Raw genomic sequence first — 17,750 nt, 5'->3', positions numbered from 1 at the left:
TGACATGGAGTTGGAAGAAAAGTAACGTGTGTGAGGCTGTGGACCAGGTGCTAGTCCCAGCTGCAGCCTAGGATCTGCTACTCCCTGTACGTCTGTGCACATGAGAACCTATAGGTATGTATAATAGTTTGTAAGTAAGATCAGGCACTGCCTGTCAAAGTGTAAGTCACAGACCCCTTTCAACATCCATGAGAAGAGCTTGAAATACATCATCCTTTTCATTAGCTGCGTGACATGGACTTGTATGAATGCATATTCCTACATACATAGTTTATTTAACAGTTCTGTATTGATGGATATTTGTTTGTCTTCACATTTTTCTCTGAGCCAAGTTTTAAGGCAGCGAGGAGGTGACTGGGGGTAGCATGTGCAGAAGAGTTGCCAGAGCAATGGGTGGCATAGGGAAGCCACTCTCTAAACATTCTTGTATCCACATACCCCTGTCCCAGGAAATGCCCAGCCAACCTGCCATCCGGTACACTTCAGTGGGGTACCTGGTGGACCTTCCTCTTTCTCCCCTCCCAGGAAGATCTCTGAAGCATCAGGGGCTCTCCATTTGCTTTGGTTCCATTATCATGGGGCTAAGGAGTTGAATGGTACAGTCATTCCTTGCTAAGTGCTTGAATTAGACTAATAGGTCATCTGTACTTTTCTCTGAAGGAGGTCCAAATTCCTGGTAAACAACCAGACCACTCTCCCAGCCTAGGGCCCAGAGCCAGGACTGGTGTGGGGGTGCACAGTGGCTGGACTGAAGCTTTTAATGGTATCCTGGCTGGCCAGGGTGGTTAATGGCATTAGACTAGTTTCTGGGTAATGAGGTGGGAAGGTCTGCTGGCAGCAGTGGTAAGCAGAGAATGCTGAATTACAGGTCTCTGCGTGGCTGCGGTGGAGCAGACTGTCTTTTAAACAGCTATCTTGAAATTGACCCATTCAATCTTGTATTCATTCAGCAAACCTTAGCAAGTGCTTGGTCTGTTCCAGGCTGTATTTTTCAAGATCTGTCCCTTCCTATTCATGAGCTAGCATTTTGGTGAAGGGGCAGCCTACCCCAGGACTTTGGCAACTGGACCTCGGCTTTAGGCACTTGGGACTTTTCAGTTATCCTGGCTGATTGTAACACTCAGCTGTTTGACCTTGTGAAATACTCTTTATCCCTCTGAACCACCATTTCCTCATCTCCAGTAGGGATGCCAATAAGAGTACTTAAAGGGTTGCAGTTTTGCTTTTGCTTTTGTTTTAAATAAATACATTAGCAATTTAATTTCAGTTAAAAAAAATTAGCAACATCAACTAATGTTTATATCAATTTAAATGGTTTTGGTTGGCAATGTTTTTGGCTTCTTATTTCTATAAAAGCTTATAAGCATGAAAATTTTATGCTCATTTTTATCTCCATGTATATTTGTTAGATAATAGTAAAAATATTTAGAACTAACAGGGTTGTTTGAAGACTAGAAATAATTGTAACATTTAACATAGTGCCTGATACAGGATGAAGAGTCAATAAATGGCAGCTGTTACTATTATTACTTCTGGGAGGGGATCTGTGGGTACTATGTATTCCACTCCCAGCCCTGGAACCATGGCTGGCTCTGCCATGGTGATGATGCTGCCTCTGCCTCCAACTAGGAGCTGAATTCTGGGTGGGGCTGCTTCTGGGAGATTGGCTATTCAAGCTCTGAACTCCAGGATGGAAACCAGAGCTCTGGGTTTGTAGCTCAGGCCCTGAGGGACCTTGGACCAGTTGTGGAGTCAAAGACAGTGTCTCAGTCAAGGATCTTATGGCTTCAAGTAACGGAAGATCTCCTGGAGGAGGAAATGGAAACCCACTCCAGTATTCTTGCCTGAAAAATCCCATGGACAGAGGAGCCTGGCAGGCTATATAGTACATGGGGTCACAGAGTCCAACAGGACTTAGCAACTGAGCATGCACACACACAACAGAAACATTAGAATTACTTAGTAAAAAGGGAATGTCACACGATGTAACTCCAGGAAGTTCAGCTGGACCTTGGCAAGCTAAAAAGTCAGGAGCCAGTCTTCATCTCCAACTGTTGAAGGCCTAGACATCATGGGCCATCGACTTCATTCTCTCTACAGACCTACTTCCTTCGCATAACCTTCCAGGGCCAGCATCTTCAACCAAATGACCTCCCATCCCAGTTCCAAATTCATGAAAAATCTGACTGTGCACAGGTTTTAGACTGGCTTTTCTGGATTGAGGGTCCATCCCAGGCCTATCAGCTGGGTAAAAGAAACACAGACACACATGCAACTAAAGTAATTACAGGGTCCCAGGCCTCTTAGCCAAAAGCAGTTCTCAGAGAAGCAGTGTGTCTCAGCAAGACCCAAGAGCATAGACACTTGGCAGGGACTTGAGGTAGATTTTAATCACCCAAGGTACAACTTTACTTTTTCTGTGGCTTCCTTCCTGGTGTAGGAGTGTCTTCTTTGAGCTTCCTTCTTGGATGCCCTGAAGGATGGGAGTTAGGGACAGAGGCCCAATGTTGTGGCTCCTTTGGGTCTGAGAACTATCCTGAGAACTAGATGGAGGTTCTTTATGGCTGCAGAAGGAGGCTTTGCTACTGTGGAGCTTGCTAGCTTTCTGGTCCTGACAGTTGAAGAGTGAAGCAAAGTGAAGGGGATCAGAGTATGCCACTTTAAAATATGCCATTTTGGCATAAGGATTATTTTGATCTGAAGGCAATTAAGAACCAACAACAAGGTCTCTGTCTTCCCCTTAGCTGCCTGAAAGGGCGTAAATGAAGATGAGGAGTCAACACCAAGATAAGCTTGCACAAACAGACCTTACAAAAATAACTGTTATTTCCAATTAGTTTCCCCCATATATTTCTTAGTTTCTTCTGCACAATTTATTGTTCCTTGGGGCCCAAACTCTCTATCCTTTGTTAAAAGGGTACATAAGGCCCCTAGTCTAATCTCAAGTCTTATACAAGTTTCATTTCTTTTCTGTAAACTCCCATGTAGGTGAATATTAATAAAAACTATACCTTATCTCTTGTTAATATGTCTTTTGTTAGCTTAATTCAAAAGCCTCCAATTACTAACCTTAAGAGAGTAGAAGAAAAGGATTTTCCTCCCCAACAGAAGCATTGCTACTTCTCTGGCTGATAACCCTCCATTTGTGCTTCTATATCCCATCTTATTTCCTATTTGGAACCAGTCTGTTGTTCCATGTCCAATTCTAACTGTTGCTTCCTGACCTGCATATAGGTTTCTCAGGCAGGTCAGGTGGTCTGGTATTCCCATCTCTTTAGGAATTTTCCACAGTCTATTGTGATCCACACAGTCAAAGGCTTTGGCATAGTCAATAAAGCAGAAATAGATGGTTTTCTGGAACTCTCTTGCTTTTTCCATGATTCAGCAGACGTTGGCAATTTGATCTCTGGTTCCTCTGCCTTTTCTAAAACCAGCTTGAACATCTGGAAGTTCACGGTTCACGTATTGCTTAAGCCTGGCTTGGAGAATTTTGAGCATTACTTTTACTAGCGTGTGTTCAGTTCAGTTCAGTCACTCAGTCATATCCGACTCTTTGCAACCTCATGAATTGCAGCACGCCAGGCCTCCCTGTCCATCACCAACTCCCGGAGTTCACCCAAATTCATGTCCATTGAGTCGGTGATGCCATCCAGCCATCTCGTCCTCTGTCATGTGAGATGAGTGCAATTGTGTGGTAGTTTGAGCACTCTTTGGCATTGCCTTTCTTTAACCCTGAGTTTTCCAAATTTGCTGGCATATTGAGTACAGCACTTTCACAGCATCATCTTTCAGGATTTGAAATAGCTCAACTGGAATTCCATCAGCTCCACTAGCTTTGTTCTTAGTGATGCTTCCTAAGGCCCATTTGACTTCACATTCCAGGATGTCTGGCTCTAGGTGAGTGATCACACCATTGTGATTATCTTGGTCATGAAGATCTTTTTTTTACAGTTCTTCCGGGTATTCTTGCCACCTCTTCTTAATATCTTCTGCTTCTGTTAGATCCACACCATTTCTGTCCTTTATTGAGTCCATCTTTGCATGAAATGTTCCCTTGGTATCTCTAATTTTCTTGAAGAGATCTCTAGTCTTTCCCATTCTATTGTTTTCCTCTATTTGCATTGATTGCTGAGGAAGGCTTTCTTATCTCTTCTTGCTATTCTTTGGAACTCTGCATTCAGATGCTTATATCTTTCCTTCTCTCCCTTGCTTTTTGCTTCTCTTCTTTTTACAGCTATTTGTAAGGCCTCTTCAGACAGCCATTTTGCTTTTTTGCATTTCTTTTCCATGGGGATGGTCTTGATCCCTGTCTCCTGTGCAGTGTCACAAACCTCTGTCCATAGTTCATCAGGCACTCTATCTATCAGATCTAGTCCCTTAAATCTATTTCTCACTTCCACTGTATAATCATAAGGGATTTGATTTAGGTCATATCTGAATGGTCTAGTGGTTTTCCCTACTTTCTTCAATTTAAGTCTGAATCTGGCAATAAGGAGTTCGTGATCTGAGCCACAGTCAGCTCCTGGTCTTGTTTTTGCTGACTGTATAGAGCTTCTCCATCTTTGGGTGCAAAGAATATAATCAATCTGATTTCAGTTTTGGTCAGCTGGTGATGTCCATGTGTAGAGTCTTCTCTTGTGTTGTTGGAAGAGGGTGTTTGCTATGACCAGTGTGTTCTCTTGGCAAAACTCTATTAGCCTTTGCCCTGCTTCATTCCGTATTCCAAGGCCAAATTTGCCTGTTACCCCAGGTGTTTCTTGACTTCCTACTTTTGCATTCCAGTCCCCTATAATGAAAGGGACATCTTTTTTTCATTTTAGTTCTAAAAGGTCTTGTAGGTCTTCATAGAACCGTTCAACTTCAGCTTCTTCAGCTCTCACTCTCATTCCTCTCATGGAATCTCGGGTTCTCAAAAATTCGCGACTCTTTTCAGCACCTCTGCTTCTCTCAGGAGGAAGCTTATTCACATGGGAGACTTGGTCCAGTAAAGTTCCATCCTCAGAGCAGAGCTGGTCAAGGCTTTATCTGACATACTGTGGGAGTTGTGGGGGTGGAGGAGAGACAAAGACAATAATAATAACTAATATTTATTAAGAGTTTAATGTGTGCAAAGCACCAGGCTAATGGCTTAAAGAGCATTATCTCATTTACTTTTCAGAAGTATCCTCTTTTATTTTCCTTGTTTTACAAGGGCATTGTAGCAAAGCTAAGCAACTTGTCCAAGGTTACAGGGCTAACATGTGTCTGATCCAGGATTCAAACCTCAGTCTCCCTGACTCCCAGGTGCAATCTTAGATCCAGTGATCACGTTTGTTGGGGTGAGATCCCACTACCTAAATTTCAACAGAAATCATGATGAGCAGCGTGGGGTCAGAGGGCTCTTTTAGGCTATAAACATGACTTCCTCAAAGAGAAGGTATTTGGACTGGATCTTGAATGAATAGGGTTTATCAGGTAGAAGTTGGGGAAAGGGCACCCCCAAAATCAAAGTGGGCAAATGCAAGCTGGAAAGAGAGGATGACAAGATGTCTGCTGTGACTGGAATTATTTGAGGGAAGGTGCTCTCAGGTCTTCCTGTCACTTAACTCCATATCCCACTGTCCTGGGGAGGGTTCTCCTCTGGGGACATACCCAACTGCAGAGCTGCTGTTGTGAAAGCCAGGCCCTATGAAGCAGGCAGGAGTCTTGGGGAACTGGTGTGCAGAGTTCTGGCTTGGCATGCTTGGCATCTCTGGTCATAGGGAGCCCCATAGCTTCTTGACCCCTCGGTGACATCCAAGGGCACAGAGGTCATCACTGTATAGGTGAACAGATAAAGTGAGACTCTGTCTGGCCTGGAACAGTGAAAAGCAGGAAGGGATAGCCCATCCCCTACAGAGGGATACCAGCAAATGACCACTCCCCACCCTTCCCACCCCTCACACCCGTGATCTTCCAGTTGCTGTAGTCAACTGCAGTGTCAGGGCATTCATTTCAAGAGTCTGGTCTTCCCAGACTTTGGTTGGCTTTGGGGTTCCCATGGAGGCTTCTGCCTGCTGTACCTACTGTGGAGTAGGTATGGCAGGCAGTAGGCGCATGTAGAAATGAAGACAAATTTTGTGATGGAGATAAACAACAGAGACATCATTATTTGAGCACTTGATATGTGTTGAACATTGCACTGAGAGTTTTGCATGTGTATCTTTTTAAAGCTAAGTTGCCTCATGGGCTTGTCTCCACATGGTATCATCTGGTATCCATAATATTTGAAAAAATTTAAATAATTATTGTGCAGTCTTTTGAAAAAAAAAAAAAACACAGCAAAACCGAAATCCTTTCCCCCATCTGTCTCTCTCTATTGTATACACAAAGCAGCAGCCATCTCCACAGAATCTCTTCTCTCTCCATGAAGCTCAGAGGAGAGATTTACAGCATGAATATATGTAGTTAATATTTTGTCTTTGTCTCACATATGTAATACAGTTTAAATTTCCTCATGTCTCTCTAAGGGCCGACACTATTATCCCCATTTTACAGATGGAGAAACAGATGTCCAGAAATGAATTATTGCCCAAGGTCACATAGCTAATCACTGGCAAGTATCTTTTAAGCAGAATTTGTGCTTGCTGTGAAAGTGCATGTGATCTAGGGTCTGTGAGGCTCTTGAGGAAGAGGCAGTTCATTCATTGTGGGGGGCTTCATGGGGAGGCAACATTTGAGTAGAACCTCAAAGGATAAAGAGAAGCTCAACAGATAGAAAATGACAGTAGAAGTGTTCTTTAGGAAGGCAGGAAAACCTGAGAGGTGAACATAGCAAAGTATGGGATGTCAGAAGAGAGGCAATCTCATTTCTCCCTATCTCATGCCTCCCTCTCAGTAGTGGTGGGTCTGGCATTTAGGAGACTTGCCTCATTTCCCAGCTTTGCCCCAGGCACATTCTGCCTGTGCCCTTTAAGAGCCTCCATCACAAAGCCTCCTTGTGTCTTCTGAAAGAGAGCATCTAATTCACACTGGTTTCCTACCCACCATTCCCCTCCCTGACATAGGGGAAGAGAGAGAGATGTAGTGATGGAACACAGAAACGAACCCCCTCTTAGGCCAAATCAAATACACTTATTTCTTTAGGAATTACATGTCAAGAGTGTCTTAGGGAACGCAGCTCTCTAGCTGTTCAGTGGAAGCATGTTGTAGTGAAAAGAGCACAGTGGAAAGTGGATTCACCCTTTGCATCTCAGCAGAACTACTTATCAGCTAGATGACTTCAAGCAAATTGCTTAACTTTGCCAAGCTTCAGTTTCTTGATCTACAAGAATTATGGGCCTTATTGTCAAAAAGTGGTGTCATAGAGGGAGAAGAAATGGCTGGCTGGGAATATACTGATCTGATAGTTACTTTAGTACTGGGTGTCAGGGACTTGTTAAATCCAGATTTCTCCTGCAGGAAGTGGACAGTATAGGCCAGAAACTTGCATTGTTACTTCATGTGTTTAATTTTTAAATATATTTTTTCATATTCTCCCTTAGCCCAGAAGAGATTTGAAGTGGCTTATACAAATACACAATACCACAAAATGAAAATAAAGGCACAAAAACCAAGATGGAGAGAGAACAGTGAGTGATAGATCATTTCAGTAATCTGTAATGCGTGTGAGCAGATCTTGCCCAGATGAATACCACTGGCACAGAACCCTTAGTATTAATATATCATGTTTGCAGGCAGTAGAGCTTAGAAAGTATATCTTAATGGAGCTAAAGGTAATACTTCTATTTTAGAAATGAAACTGAGGTGAAGTCCTGCCCTGGTTCCAGCATATACTGTGCGTGTGCCTGCATGAGGGAGCAGGAGAAGAAACCCTTTGTAAATTATACAAAGTTTGGGTCCCCTGTGTTTGACAAGAGACCAGAGGCAGCTGCCTCTTCTTTCTCTGCTGCCCAGGGAATCACAAAACCTGACCACCTGATTGAAATGGCCAGCCAAGAGAGGGGAGGCAAAAGAGAATAAACAGAAATTAGCATTTCAATAAATTATCCTGCCACTGAAATGTGTGGAGTGTTTGTTATTCAGCCTGCTCAGCCCTTCACATTTAGTATATTTCATATTAATGTTGTCTATATTACATGTTAGAGGGAGCTAGCCTAGGAGCTAAGGGCACAAGCTTGGGTAAGAGGGGTAGAGCCTTGTCTTCCTCACTGGCTTGCTGCAATCCTTGGTTGATTATTGCCTATGTTCTTTCACCTGCGGACCCCACTTTATCCCTTTCTTGGGTCGTGGTAGCGAATCTGTAAGCTAAAGCATGACACAATATTAGTATGCAGTAAACAACATAAACAGCGGCAAAAGTTTTTTGCCTTTTAAGGATGGCAGGAACATCCAAATCTTGAAACACTATCCCCGCGCCACCTCCACTACCCCCACCTCCCAGGCCCCTCGGTTTGGTTAGGGTGGTAACAGGCGCGGGTTCTCCCCCCCACCCCCACACCCCCTAGCAGGCTCCGCGGGGCGGGAGGCAGGAGGGGTGGGAAGCCGCAGGCGGCGTGCAGAAGAGGCGCGCCGCCTAATGCAGTTGGCAGTTAATTAGAGGGAAAGGTTATGTCATTAACGGTGGGATCGATGCAAAGGGAATTAAGAGGCTCTGGCAGTGCTGCTGCCGCGCTCTGTGCGCGGGCCACAGGCCGAATTCAAGCAAAACTCAATACGCATTAGCGCACTATCTGTGGCTGCCCCGGGCGCGGGGCGGCAAGCGCGGGAGTTGCAACATCCAAGTTGGGCGGCCCGAGCGGGACCCACCCGGTGCCTTGCTGGGAAGCGCCAGTGCCCCAGCCTGGGCTGCCCGGAGCCCCTGCGAGGGGTGGGATGAGGGATGTTCCCCCCTGGGGAGGCTGGGGGCAAGGTGGCTGCCTCTTCTCCAGAGGCCCTCCCGTGACTTTAATCACAAGGAAGCCAAGTTGACTTTCCCAGACTAGGCCAGGCCTCGGTGTAACTCACCCTCCCAGTGCTGACTTCTTCGTGGCCTTTATCATAGCGTCATTACATGGTGCTCTGTACAACATTTTTATCAATGTGTTTTCCCCAACCAGACTGTCAGCTCCAGGAGGGCAGGGACTGTGAGGGTCTGCCTTGTTTAACTGCACTCACAGAGCATGGCACATGGCAAGTGCTTAGTGAATACTTGCAGATGGAGTGGATCTCTAAAGCAACCCAGTGAGCTGTAGAGTGAGGAAACTGGGCCTGTCACTTCATTTCCTTGTGCCTCAGTTTCCTCACTGTATCAACTCATTGGGATCCCTGCACAGACTCTTTCCTTGAGCAAATGACCTCCTCTGCCTGAATCTTATTTTCCTGTCTAGGGAAAATTAGTTGCTGCTGCCTCCAAAGTATGTTCCAGGGACTGTGTTAACACTTAGATTTGCTCCTTTAATTCTCACAACACTGTAAAATAGAGATCATTTTATAAATATGGAATTTGATCATTTTATAAACATGGAGGTTTGCCTGTTCACACGCAGATCCATTGCTCCCCTACTGATAGTCCATGTCACAAATGGGTTTCCCTGCCAGCAGGCTTCATAACCCAGGCTTCCTTGTCAGCTGAATTTTGTTTGGGAGCCACTGGCTCAGGATTAGGGGACTGAGGACAGGAGGAACCAGTACGCCTTCAGCCTTGGCAGCTTCTGGGCTCCGTCCCCTTTCCTTTGACCTCCAGACCAGGGATGGTAGTGGCTTCCTGTTCTTGCTAATCTCTGGGTCACCTCACTTTCCTGTTTGGCTTCTCAGTTCTTCTATTATGTGAGTGGTCATAGTATTAAATTGTCTGTATTAAATTCCCTCTGTATGAAATACTTAAGAGTGAATTCATTTTCCTGATTACTCTAAGAGTCATGATTGGAATCCAGATCTGTCTGACCACAGAAGTGCACTTAAAGTTTTTGTTTCTTTTTTTTAATGGAAGATGATAGTGGGGCAGGGCACTAAAAGTGATAACCATTTAACGACCTGCCCAGAGAGCTCTTCCCAGGTCCCTTTTGTGAGAGAAATTAGTTTTAGAGATGGTTATCCACTCATAAAGCCTATTTATAATTTATTGTGTTTAAGAAATTCTAAAAAAAAAAAGGAAATCCTACTTTGCATAGCTAAAATATTATTTATACCCATAAACAAAGATTACTTACCAGAGTTGTTCTGAAGATTAAATGAACTAATGTATGCCAAACACCTGGTACATGGTGGATGTTCAGTGATAGCTTTAAAACCTGGATAATTTTTAGTACCTTCAGTTTTCTCAGCTTGGTGATCCTGGAGTGTGGAGGACAGCAACTCTGTCTTTCATTCTCTCACATTCTCATTGCACAGTAAATTAACCTTGCCCATTGGAACAGTGAGTGAGAAGTAGTAGTCAGATGGCTGGCCTGGCAGCTGCAATACACAGAAGATGTGTGCAATGAATGTTAGATCTAAGACAATGCTTCTAAATCAATTGGACCACCCTAGAGACTTGGCTGGCAATGAATGAGGGTGTGAGGTGCTTTTGACACATGCATCCAACATCTGATTTGAGCAAAGATGTCTGCTCAGTGGTCCCGAGGGCAATTTTCTCCTGATTGATTTGGAACTTTCAATCTTAATGGAAAAGAAGCCAAGTATAAAGGAGGTAGTTTTCTCCATGGATCAGAAATCTTTGTGCTTTCCTTTCTAAACTTGGGTACCATCTCCAGTTAGCTGCAAAGGGGCTACAGAGGCCAAAGTTTACTAAGGAAGGGTGTTTAAAGGTGGGTGTGGGAGTTGGGGAAAGGAGCTTCTTAATCCATACAACTCCCAATGACTAGGGAAAACCAGGAGACCAGAAACTGCCCTTGATGCATCCTGGTTGTAGACAGTAGTTCAGGTCTTCAGCTAACATAGCCTAGAGCCTGGGGCTGGGAATCCCACCTGTGCTCTTGGCCAAGGCACTTCATTCGAGCCTGCCTTGATCACTGCATAGGTTGCTGGGGCCTCATATGAGTCATTGATGTCAATGCAATTTAAAGGAGTTTATTGACCTTACAAATATATTTAAGGTTATGGTTTTAAGCTAGATAAGTAGCTGAAAAACTGCTTTTTACCATAATTGCATAAGCCTCCTACTCCTAGAAGTTAAGAGCACAGGATTTGGAGTCAAATAGACCTAGGTTCCAATCCTAGCTCACTGTGACGTGACTACTTCCCACTTACCCTTTCTGTGCCTCAGGTTCATCTATAAGACACGAATGATAATACCTCTCGGGAAGGGTTGTGAAAATAAAATAAGATACTAAGGTGAGAGCTTAAGAAATGTTAGCCATGTTAGAATTGTTCACAAATTTATCTGCCAACTAATATTTTGGGACAGAATAGGGAATCTGGACCATTATAGTCTTCAGGATTTTCTAGTATACATGCTTTGGTTTGTCATCTATGGTCCACTTCTCTAGTAACTGTTCCCAGTCATTGTTGTTCAGTTGCTAAGTCATGTCCGACTCTTCGCGACCCCATGATCTGTAGCATGCCAGGCTCTTCTGTCCTCCACTATCCCCTGGAGTTTGCTCAAATTTGTATCCATTGAGTCAGTGATACTACTAACCATCTTATCCTCTGCTGCCCCTTTCTTCTTCTGCCTTCAATCTTTTCCAGAATCAGGGTCTTTTCCAACGAGTCGATTCTTTGCTTCAGGTGATCAAAATATTGGAGCTTCAGCTTCAGCAATAGTCCTTCCAATGAATATTCAGGACTGATTTCCTTTAGAATTAACTGGTTTGATCTTGCAGTCCAAGGGACTCTGAAGAGTCTTCTCCAGCACCACAGTTCGAAAGCATCAATTTTTCTGTGTTCAACTTTCTTTATAGTCCCAACTGTCACTTTCATACATGACTACTGGAAAAACCATAGCTTTGACTATAAGGACCTTTGTCAACAAAGTGATGTGTCTGCTTTTTAATATGCTATCTAGGTTTGTCCTAGTTTTTCTTCCAAGCAGCAAGTGTCTTTTAATTTCATGGCTACAGTCACTCTCCATGGTGATTTTGGAGCCCAAGAAAATAACATTTGTCACTGCTTCCACTTTCCCCCCTTTTACTTACCAGGAAGTGATGGGACTGGATGCCACAATCTTAGTTTTCTTTTGGATGGTGAGTTTCAAGCCAACTTTTTCACTCTCATTTCACCCTCAACAAGAAGCTCTTTAGTTCCTCTAGACTTTCTGTCATTAGAGTAGTATAATCTGCATATCTGACCTTGTACTTTGTTTAGTCACTCAGTTGTGTCCAACTCTTTGCAACCCCAGGGACTGTGGCTCCACCAGGCTTCTCTGTCCATGGGATTTCCCAGGCAAGAATACTGGAGTGGGTTGCCATTTCCTCTCCAAGGGATCTTCCTGATGCAGGGATCAAACCCATGTCTCCTGCATTGCAGGTGGATTCTTTACCACTGAGCCACTGGGAAGCCCATGATCTGTGTATCTGAGGTTGTTGATATTTCTCCCAGAAATCTTGATTCCAGTTTGTGATTCAACCAGCCCAGCATTTCACATGATGTACTCTGCATAGAAGTTAAATAAAAGGGTGACAACGTACAGCCTTGTCATACACCTTGCCCAATTTTGAACCAGTCAGTTATCCCATGTCTGGTTCTAACTGTTGCTTCTTGACCCTCATACAGGTCTCTCAGCAGACAGGTCTGGTACACCCATCTCTTTAGCAATTTTCTACAGTTTATTGTGATCACCACAGTCAAAACTTTAGCATAGTCAATGAAGCAGAAGTAGATTTTTTTTTCTGGAACTCCCTTGCTTTTTCCATGATCCAGTGAATGTTGGCAATTTGATCTCTGGTTCCTCTGCCTTTCTTAAACCCAGCTTGTACATCTGGGAGTTCTCAGTTCACTTACTGCTGAAGCCTAACTTGAGGGATTTTGAGCATAACCTTACTAACACGTGAAATGAGCACATGAAATGTCCCCTTGCTATCTCCAATTTTATTGAAGAGATCTCTAGTTTCCCATTCTATTGTTTTCCTCTACTTCTTTGCATTCATGAAGAAGGCCTTCTTATCTCTCCTTGCAATTCTCTGGAACTCTGTATTCAGTTGAGTGTATCTTTCCCTTACCTTTCCTTGCTTCTCTTCTTTCCTTAGTTATTTGTAAAGCCTCTTCAGACCACTTTGCCTTCTTGCATTTCTTTTTCTTTGGGATAGTTTTGGTCACTGCCTTCTGTACAATGTTATGCACCTCCATCTATAGATCTTCAGGCACTCTATCAGATCTAATCCCTTGACTCTATTCATCACCTCCACTGTATAATCATAAGGGATTTGATTTGACTTAGGTCATATCTGAATTGCCTAGTGATTTTCCATGCTTTCTTCAATTTAAATCTGAATTTTGCAATAAGGAGTTCATGATCTGAGACACACTTAGCTCCAGGTCTTTCTTTTACTGACTGTATAAGCTTCTCCATCTTTGGTGCAAAGAACGTAATCAATCTGATTTTGGTATTGACCATCTCATCTGGTGATGTCCCTATGTAGAGACGTCTCTTGAATTGTTGGAAAAGGGTGTTTGCTATGACCAGCATGTTCTCTTGACAAAACCGTTAGCCTTTGCACTGATTTATTTTGTTCTCTAAGGCCAAACTTGTCTGTTATTCTGGGTACCTCTTGACTTCCTGCTTTTGCATTCCAATCCCCTGTGATGAAAAGGGCATCTTTTTTTGGTGTTAGTTCTAGAAGGTCTTGTAGGTCTTCATAGAACCAGTCAACTTCAGTTTCCTCGGTATCAGTGGCTAGAGCATAGACTTGGATTACTGTTATGTTGGATGGTTTGCCTTTGGAAACAAACTGAGATAATTCTGTCGTTTTTGAGATTGCACCCAAAAACTTCATTTTGAACTCTTGTGTTGACTATGAAGGCTACATCATTTCTTCTAAGGGATTCTTGCCCACAGTAGTACATATAATGGTCATCTGAATTAAATTTGCCAATTCTCATCCATTTTATTTCACTGATTCCTAAGATGTTGATGTTCAATCTTGCCATCTCCTGCTTGACCATGTCCAGTTTACCCTGGACCTAACATTCCAGGTTCCAGTGAAATATTGTTCTTTATAATCATCAGACTTCACTTTCATCACTAGATATATCCACAACTGAGTGTTGTTCCCAGCATTGCTCCTGGCTGTTGGCTCAGCCGGAGCTATTAGTAATTGCCCTCTGCTCTTCCTCAGTAGCATACTGGACACCTTCCAACCTCAGGGGCTCATCTTCCAGTGTGATATATTTGTGCCTTTTTGTACTGTCCATGAGTTTCTCCAGACAAGAATGTTGGAGTGGTTGCCATTTCTTTTTCCAGTGGACCACATCAGAACTCTTCACTGTGACCTGACCATCTTGGGTAGTCCTGCCTGGCATGGCTTATAACTTCATTGAGTTACAAAAGCCCCTTTGCCAGGACAAAGCTGTGATCCATGAAAGGGGTTCCCATTCATAGTTCTTCCCAAATAGCTAGACCTGGACAGCCATGTTTGTGCCATATGACCCTGTCCTCTTGGCCATTTTTGGTTGGACCTCAAGTGAACACTTAAGCTGGACAAATCAGATTCCTCTCCTAGGAAGTGGGGAGTCATGTAGAATCCAGAACTAGTACAGCTGATGGAGGAGCTGAGGAAACTGATGTGGAGAAGTACAGAAAGATATACAAAGAAGAGGCAATTTATCTTGTAAAAATGATGGAAATGGCCTTGTTCCTGATGATTTTTCAGTTCTATAAGGCCTTGCTATGCTAATTTCCTGTGCTTGGAGTCTATGCATTTTGCACACCCAACTGCTAGTGCCCACCTTTTCTTATACTGGCACAAGTGCACCTGTTTTCCTTGCAACTCAAAGAGACTATTCTAGGATAAAGGTATTGTCCCTTTATAAGATAAAACATATTTCTTTAAAAACCTGAATGATTTTCTTAGAAATGATCTTATACACTCAAAACACACCTATACCTCAGTTAACTATATGCCATGTGCTAAGTTGGTTCAGTCGTGTCTGACTTTTTGTGACCCTATGGACTGTAGCCCATCAGGCTCCTCTGTCCATGGGATTCTCCAGGCAAGAATATTGGAGTGGGTTGTCATGTCCTTCTCCAGGGGACCTTCCTGACCTGGGGATCGAACCTGCATCTGATATGTCTCGTGCATTGGCAGGCGAGTTCTTAACCACTAGCGCCACCTGGGAAGCCCCTCAGGGCCTTCAGTTAACTAGTAAGCACAAATCAGTAAGAGCAGTTATAAACCAGAGTATCAACCACAAATTAGTTGAGAAACCTCTTTTCCCCCCATATTTTCTTGAATATCTTGTCATTATACTGAAAGTCTCAAAATGTTTGATTTGCAGCAGCACCTGGATATTCCAAAAAAATTCCATTATATGATCATGTAGTTTCTAAAGGGATGTTGAGGACCTAAGGGTGGTTAGGATTATAGGACTGAGTGAAGGCTGAGTGCCGAAGAATTGATGCTTTTGAACTGTGGTAATGGAGAAGACTCTTGAGAGTCCCTTGGACTGCAAGGAGATCCAACCAGTCCATTCTGAAGGAGATCAACCCTGGGATTTCTTTGGAAGGAATGATGCTAAAGCTGAAGCTCCAGTACTTTGGCCACCTCATGCGAAGAGTTGACTCATTGGAAAAGACTCTGATGCTGGGAAGGACTGGGGGCAGGAGAAGGGGACGATAGAGGATGAGATGGCTGGATGGCATCACGGACTCAATGGACATGAGTCTGAGTGAACTCCGGGAGATAGTGATGGACAGGGAGGCCTGGCGTGCTGCGATTCATGGGGTCGCAAAGAGTTGGACACGACTGAGCGACTGAACTGAACTGAACTGAACTGAAACCAAAGAAGCAGGGAAGGGAATTTCCTGGCAATCCAGTGGTTAGGACTCCACACGTTCACAGTTGAGTGCCCAAGTTCAGTCCCTGGTCAGGGAACTAAGCTGTATGGTGTGGCCAAAAAAAAAGGGGGGGGGGGAGAAACAAACAGGGAAAAGGAGGGAAAAGCTATCTAAGCGTATTATCTATCTACCTATCTGTAATAAATGTCTATTATCCCTATCATAAAGTGGGGATAATAATGGACCCACTTTGTATCGTTGATCCAAGTAGTAAATGAAACAGTGCATATAAAATTCTTTGCTGCCTGGCATATAGATTAAAACCCATACATTTTTTTAGCTATAATAATCATGAAAATGTGACAAAACTTGGTGCTGGAACCAGGTTTTAAAGGAAAATGCTCTAAAATCAAAATTAAAGTAAATGCTCTGACACTCAGTAGCTTTGTGTGGGTAGGTACTGGGTCTTGGTTGCTGTGGTTTTCTTAGAGCTTAGTGCCTATTCCATAAGTAGTTTTTTGAGCAACCGCTGAGCCCTCAAGAGGACATCACAGGGCTGAATAGCAGTTTGAAAGCATTGGAAAGTAAAATGGTGATTTTGAAGAGGATTCTAAATCTGGGGTAGAAGTATTGAAAAGTAGGTAGATGAGAAGAATGGAGAGGAGGAGTTCATGGACTTAGAAAGCCATCATGAAGACACACATATTCTTAAATTTTCCAGAGTCTGAGGTCATGAGCTTAGTCAAGAAATAATAACATGATATGGGTTGTATTACACTCCCTCAATTCATATGTTGAAGTCCTAACTCCCCAGTACCTCAGAATGTGACTTTATTTGAGCACAGGGCCATTTCAGATATTGTTAAGATGAGGTCTGCAATAGCCAAGATAAGGAAGCAGCCTAACTGTCCATCAACAGGTGAATGGATAAGTAAGATGCTTTATATACATATATATGTATATACAGTGGAATATTGCTTAGCCACAGAAGAGAATGGGGCTTCCCTGGTGGCTCAGTGGTAAAAGAATCCGCCTGCCGAGCAGGAGACCTGGGTTCACTCCCTGGGTCAGGAAGATCCTCTGGAGGAGGAAATGACAACCCGCTCTAGTATTCTTCCCTGGGAAATCCCATGGACAGAGAAACTTGGCGGGCTACAGTCCATGGGGTCACAAAAAGTCAGACATGACTTAGTGACAGACTTTGACTTTCATAGGAGAGAATGAAAGAATGCTATTTATTATTTTTTAAATTTGTTTATATTTATGCTTGTGCACACAGGCTTTCTCTGGCTGTGGAGAGTGGGGGCTACTTTCTAATTGCAGTGTGGAGGCTTCTCACTGCAGTGGCTTCTCTTGTTGCAGAGCATCAGTTCTAGAGCATGAAGTTCAGTTGTTGTGGTGCACGGGCTTAGTTGTTCCACAGCATGTGGAATCTTCCCAGACCAGGGACTGAACCCATGTCCTTTGCATTGGCAGGTGAATTTTTATCAACTGTACCACCAGATAAGTCTGAAATAATGCTGTTTGCAACAACGTGGATGGGCCTGGAGATTATCATACTAAGTGATCTTATCATACTAAGTCTGATAAAAGTGATATCAGACAAATATGATATCACTTATATATGTGATATAAAAAATGATACAAATTAGCTTATTTTCTAAACTGAAATAGACTCACAGACACAGAAAACAAATTTATGATTACCAAAGGTGAAGAGGGGGCAAGGACAAATTAGGAATTTGGGATTAATAGATATACACTGCTGCTGCTGCTGCTGCTAAGTCGCTTCAGTCGTGTCCGCCTCTATGCGACCCCACAGACGGCAGCCCATCGGGCTCCGCCGTCCCTGGGATTCTCCAGGCAAGAACACTGGAGTGGG

This window comes from Budorcas taxicolor, chromosome 7 (genome assembly GCF_023091745.1).
Source record: "Budorcas taxicolor isolate Tak-1 chromosome 7, Takin1.1, whole genome shotgun sequence".
Taxonomy (NCBI): Eukaryota; Metazoa; Chordata; class Mammalia; order Artiodactyla; family Bovidae; genus Budorcas; species Budorcas taxicolor.
This window is presented reverse-complemented; position numbering follows the sequence as displayed.